The sequence below is a fragment of the Grammomys surdaster genome, unplaced genomic scaffold, assembly GCF_004785775.1.
Source record: "Grammomys surdaster isolate TR1022 unplaced genomic scaffold, NIH_TR_1.0 126182, whole genome shotgun sequence".
NCBI classification, from domain to species: Eukaryota; Metazoa; Chordata; class Mammalia; order Rodentia; family Muridae; genus Grammomys; species Grammomys surdaster.
Window position 1 is genome coordinate 430,985 of NW_021620988.1, and position 6,646 is coordinate 437,630.

Genomic DNA, 6,646 nt, shown 5'->3' on the forward strand with positions numbered 1-6,646 from the left:
TTGAATTCTGTAAGAAGAGATATTTTGACTGATTGTTTGTTACTAACCTGCCAGGAACCTACAGGAGTGCCTGACATGTTATTTACCCTTGATTTGCATTTGTTGAATGAGAAAATATTAACAAGTTGAATTAATCATACTCTGCTCTTTCATGTTTTTGAAATATATATTGTGCTTAAAAATGTATAGTTAAGAAAATCTGCTTATAAGCATTGAAAAACAACATCAGATTAATGATACTAAAGTGAGAAAATATTTAGCAATATTGACAATACTGTTAAATAGTTAACAATATTGGCTAGCTTTGAATAACTAATTAGGAATAGAACAAAAAAAAGGTAATGTGGGGGAAAAAAAGCAAGTTGAGCCTTCCAGCTGAAAAGTGCAGAAAGTATCAGCTACAAAAGGGATTTGAATATGGCAGAGTGCAAATTTGAATAATCCACATGGCAGGTAATAGACTTATTATCATGTCTCTGCACTTGTTAAATACAAATCCACTTCTAAGGGCCAAGAAATGCAATTAGGATGGATGTGGGTAAACAAATATTTCAATTCCCAAGAGAAACAAAGGCTTTAGAGAGTCCAGACTAGCTCAGTGAGGATTTCATGGAGCAAAATAACATATAAAGTATGTGACCCAGTGACTATTCTAACAAAGGCGTCACAATATGCAGACAGTGACCCATGGGCCTTGCTAAGTCTTAAAGTAAATGTTATAAATGGTACGATAAGATTGCTTAGTCTTGATGTATATATAGTCCTGCATGTTCAAGTCTGAATATCTAAGGCAAAATGTTGGAAGCCATTTTCTTTTTCGCTATGGCTACACAAATATACTAGTTGAATAAAATGATGATTAGGGTGTCATACTGTAAACTGAGGAAAATGTGAATTTCTTTTTCTTTTTCGAGACAGGGTTCTCCATGTAGCCCTGGCCGTCCTGGAACTCACTCTGTAGACCAGGCTGGCCTCGAACTCAGAAATCCGCCTGCCTCTTACTCCCAAGTGCTGGGATTAAAGGCGTGCACCACCACTGCCAGGCTAAAATGTGAATTTTTGTCTGCCATATTAATTACTTGTTCAGCAGCCAAGTTATTTGGTACAATTTTTCTATAGAAACTGGATGAAGCATTATTTTTGATCTGTTCCTGTTAATCACGTATATATAACTGCTGTGAAATATATATTTAAGGAGAAAAGATTTGTCTGGTTTAGTTTCAAAGTTTCAGGTTTCTCCTAGAGAGGAAGGGATGGTAGAACAGACCTGCTAAATTGGAATCACAATTATCAGATATGGCAAGATAAAATTTCCAAAGAAATTGGAATCATAATGAACAGATATGGCAAGATACACTTTTCCAAATCATACCTACAATGACCTGCTTTCTCCAAGTCAGTTCCATCTTGGGACAATCTATTCATCATTTGATTTTCTTCAAAGTTTGAATCATTGATTAGGTGCAAGCCCTCAGAAACTAGTCATGTTTGAAACACCTTCTGAGCTCATGTCTGACGTACCCAGAAATTCACTTTCACTAATCAAGGCAGCTCTCAGTCCAATAAAGTTGACAATAACGATTGTCTGTGGGGGATATTTCTACAGAACATCAACATGTGAATCTGAGTGAACAAGACAACATTCAAAATAGATAGGTACCACTCAATACGCTAGAGTCAAACAGAGCAAATACAGACTCTATTTCTCTCTAAGAATGGGAATGGGCTCCTTTTTTGCCCATTCCTCAAAGTTCAGTAATCTATGTTTGCCAAACTGTAGAGTCTAGTACTTGCATAAACTTACCTGTTTGTTTTTCCAGACTTCAGGTTTTATGTGAAGGATATACAATTGAATTTTCTGGTTGGGTTTGGATTGAGTATACTTCCAAATTCCCAGGGGCTCCAGCCAGCATACAGTTATTATTAAATTTTTTACATGACATGATGCATTTCAACTTCAGACTATTATCCTAGTAAATCTATATAGTTAGATATCATCTAATAATGGGAATTGTGATGGTTAAACTTAATTGTTAGCTTGATGAGACTTAGAATTACACATGCCTCTGGGCATGCTTGTGTGAGCTTTTATTGACTGGATTAATTGAGGCAAAAAGAACTTTCTATTTAGGATGACATCATTCCTTGGTCTTTATCCTGAACCGAATAAAAACAGAAAGGAAACTGGGCATTGCCATACATCTCTGCTTCCTGGCTGGGGCTGAAATGCAATCAGCTGGTTCAAGCTCCTGCTGATGTAGACAATCTATTCACCCTCCAACCACACCCTCAAACTGTGAGCAAAAACAATGCACTCTTCCTAAAGGTGCTTTTTTTTTCAGACCATTGTATTACAATAACCTGAATACTGAAGCAATAATGCATAATATGGAACAAACAGCTCTAATCACCACTGTGTGAAAGATCTAAGACTGTATTTAGATAACCTAGAGGGCATCATCTGCTACATGCAGAACATGTATAAGATGATCTCTTCTTCTGTTTGAATCATTTTTGTTATCAGATTATTTTTGTTTCATTTGTTTTTGTAAGATTTGTTCTTACAATTAACTTATACCAACTTTTCAAATATTCTCTTGTTTTTCTATCAGCATTTACAAACTTAGGAGGCTCTAATCAACTGAAACTTGAACGGTTTTGCCCTTGCAAATCACATTTTATAGTTTACGTGCTGGGAGCTATAGGGGTTTTACTTTGTGTTGTTTTGTTTTGCTTTCCTCTGACTGATTTGTTGAGACATGGTCTCACCAGTGTCCTTAGTACAGAGATTACAGGTCTGAGATACCACTGCTGATGAAGAGCTGTAGTTTTAATCATAGTGGAACAATGTGATTTCACAGGGAATCTAGGATCATCTAACCTCTGGTTTTCTTCTTCTTCCAAAAATTCCTGGGAATTTGTTTGGGTTTGTATACTCATACCTCCTCAACATATCCTCACTACCTGAGAACTGCTTTAATTACAGTCTCTAAATTACCCAATTCATTTCTTTATTTTTATTTATTTAATTTTATTACCTTTTTTTTAGCTATTCACTTTATATCTCCCCTCACTGCCCCCCTCTAAGTCACCCTTCCCACAAATTTTCTCCCTCCTCCCTCCCTTTCCCCCTCCCATTATCTTCTGAGCAGATAGAGGTCTCCTGGGTATCACTCCAACCTGACACTTCAAGTCTTTGTAAGGCTAGGAGCTTTCACTTCCACAGAAGCCAGACAAGGCAGCCCAGATAGAAGAATATATTACATGAAAAAGGCAACAGCTTTTGGGATAGTCTCTGCTCCAGTTTTTTGAGACCCACATGAAGACCAAACTGCACATCTGTTAAATATGTGCAGAAGGCTTAAGTCTGGCCCATGTATGTTCTTTGATTGGTGGTTCAATCTCTGAGAGCCCTAAGGATCCAGGTTAGTTAACTCTGTTGGTCTTCCTGTGGAGTTCCTATCCTGTTCAGGGCCTGCAACTCTTCCTCCTGTTCTTCTATAAGAGTTATCAAGTTCCATTCACTGTTTGTCTGTGGGTGTCTGTATCTTCCTAAGTCAGCTGCTGGAAGGAGCCTTTCAGAGGACATCCAATGCAAGGCTTCTGTCAGATAGAAAACAATAGTTTCAGGGAGTGGTGTTTGTCCATGAAAGAGTTATCAATTTGGGCTGGTTATTGGTTGGCTGTTATATCAATCTCTGTTCCATTCCCTTTGCCTACATTTCTTGTAGATAGGATAAATTTTAGGTTGAAAGTTTGTGGGTGGGTTTGTGTCTCTATTGACTACTGTGTTACCTGCCTGGCTAGAGGAGGTGGCCTCTTTAGGTTCCATATCCCCAATGCTCTGAGTCATAGCTAAGTCACCCCTATTGATTCTTGGGCACCTCCTTTATTCTAGGTCTCTATATAATTCTGGAGATATCCCCCACATCCTCAGCCCTGTCAGTTGTAGATATGCATTCATCCTCATGGCCATCTGATCATCTCTCCTGTCCTTCCCCACCAATGATCCTGAACACCCTCATTGCCCTCCTCATCTCCTCTCCCACCTAGTTCCCTCCCTCCATCTGCCTTTTATGACTATTTTGTTTCCACTTCTAAGTGAGATTCAAGCATACTTTCTTGAGCCTTCCTTCTTGTTTAGCATCTTTGGCTCTATGGAGTGTAGCATGGGTATCCTGTATTTTATGGCTAATATTCAGTTATTCATTTAATTATATTCTCTAAATTACCCAATTTGTTTCTTATAGGACAAATAGCTTGCTATATCTGCACCAACATGCATTGTTAACAAGTATATGATGACCTCCATGTGGCTACTGCCTTTAAATTTTGTATGAAATATTCTAGGTCTTAGAGTACATGTTCGGCTTACTCTGGAATCTGTGTCCCTTAAGTCGCTAACTTTCCATTTTTAAACATTATAAACCACAGCTCCTCAGAATGGTCTGCATACCAAACAACTGGCCTTGAATTTTCCAACCTATCTTGAGGGAGCAATGCATCTCTAAGGGTTAGCTTTCTTGTCAGTTTTACATTCAGCATCTCAAACTTAAAAGAGATATGCTTCCAAGTCTGTACTTCTATCTAAGGTTTTGAAAGCCTCTACATATCTGATCCAAGAAGTTTTATTATATATTTTTGAGTGTGTGTGTGTGTGAGAGAGAGAGAGAGAGAGACAGAGACAGAGACAGAGACAGAGACAGAGAGACAGAGACAGAGAGGAAAGAGAAAGACATAGAGATGGAGACAGAAAGACAGAGAGGCAGACACAGAATATAAAGTTGGGTGGGTAAGTAGGGAGTTGACGAAGATCTGGAAGCCATTGGGGAAATAGAAAACATGATCAAAATTTATTATATGAAAAAAACTATATAAAACTGAAAAAGAGCCTGAATTTATATTTACAAATTCTCTGTTACTATGTAAAGACACAATATGGGTTCCAGAAATTATAACATACGCATCTGTGGGAGAGGCAGAAGAGAGAACTATCCAGATTACTGTATATCCTTCATCTCTAATGAGGTTTCCGGGAAAATACAGAGATATTGTGGTAAATAATTGAACATAAGTGAAATGCTGCTATAGAACATTAAATGTATGATGGGTAATAGGTTAAAATGCTACTTTATATGTGTATTTGCTTTCTACTCAATGATGACCAAAGATATACTTTTGCTCCTATAATATCTTAAGATAAATGGTACCAAATGTTATTGAAATTATGAGAAGTGTAGAGCATTAATACACATATGTATTTTGTTTTGTTTTTTAAAAGAATGTAGTGTGAAAGTTGAGGGAACTGCATTTCAAGCAGCCCGTTTGTCTCCTCTGAGGTTTCCATGGTGTCAGAGTCATTGGAACATAACAAGAAATGTCAACTTAGTAATGGTCTCAGGTGTGATCTCTGTTCCTGCCATATGTTTTCATTTTCCATAAACAAAGTATTTGTCAAAGTGGGTGACAGCCATCACTAATCAAATTACCATGATAGGCTTTGGAATTTAATGAGAAATCCCTCAGAACTCTTTCTAGCCCATTCAGTTGTTTTTTTACTAGACATCTTTTCATGTGGGTTTTTGACTCTCTCTCCCAAGGGACACCAGCTGATGTCTCTTGGATTTCGAGCCTCCTTTTCTCACTCAAAAAATTGATAGGTTACAACTTACACAGCCAGATCTGAGTCATACATTGTAACCATGTATAATGGGAGAAGGTACTACTATTTGGGGATTTTATGAATAAAGAGTTAAAAATCATCTGGGACATGGTGCTATAAAGTTAAAAGTGATACTGTTGTCATAGAAATTCTTTAAGCTTCTGATTATTGGTTTAGAAGAGTCAACTCTATACAGGTTGTGAAGAGAGAAATAGGTTTTTCTGAAAAAGAGTATGGATTGCCTAAAGTTACTGGGACATATATTCTGTGTCTATAACATGCATGTGCATACATATTAAGCTATCAGTTCATGTTTGTTATCCATTTAGCCATGAGTCATTTTAAAACTAAGAAAATGAGAATGTCACAGTCATTTGAATACAGCTTTAACCAAAGGTCAGCTTTCAAGGGAAAAAAATCAGTAGCAAATGTTCATTTATCCTACAACTCTGTGCTTCTATACCATTCTATGATATGAACCAACCTTCTTGTACCAGAGTCCCTTGTTCAACTTGTTGAGTCTGACCCACTTCATATTGTATATTGTTCAGTAGACTGTGACAGAAGAGACAGTGTATTGGACAAATTTGTGCTCATTGTCTCTGTGCAACCCCATGTCATAGGTAATCTGTACTATTTTGCTGAGAGATGAAGAATCCTTAATGTTAAAAATGCAGGCACCACAGGCAGTTTGCAGCTAAGGACCTGAAGAACAATGCAAAATTTTCTAGTTGCCAGAGTTTCCAGAGGGAGTGAAGCAGAGATATAATGATCATGTGGCTGAGATCAGAATGAGTTACCAAAATACAGAATGCTGTCTGCTTTCATATATCTACATATAGATGTTATTAAACTATTTCCAAATATACACTGAAAAAGATCAAAGTTAGGATCCTGCACATAAACTTGTTTTAACCAATTAATGATTATGTCATCAATTCTGGTTTGCTTGAGAGATACCATGTCTCACAATCTCTGACTACA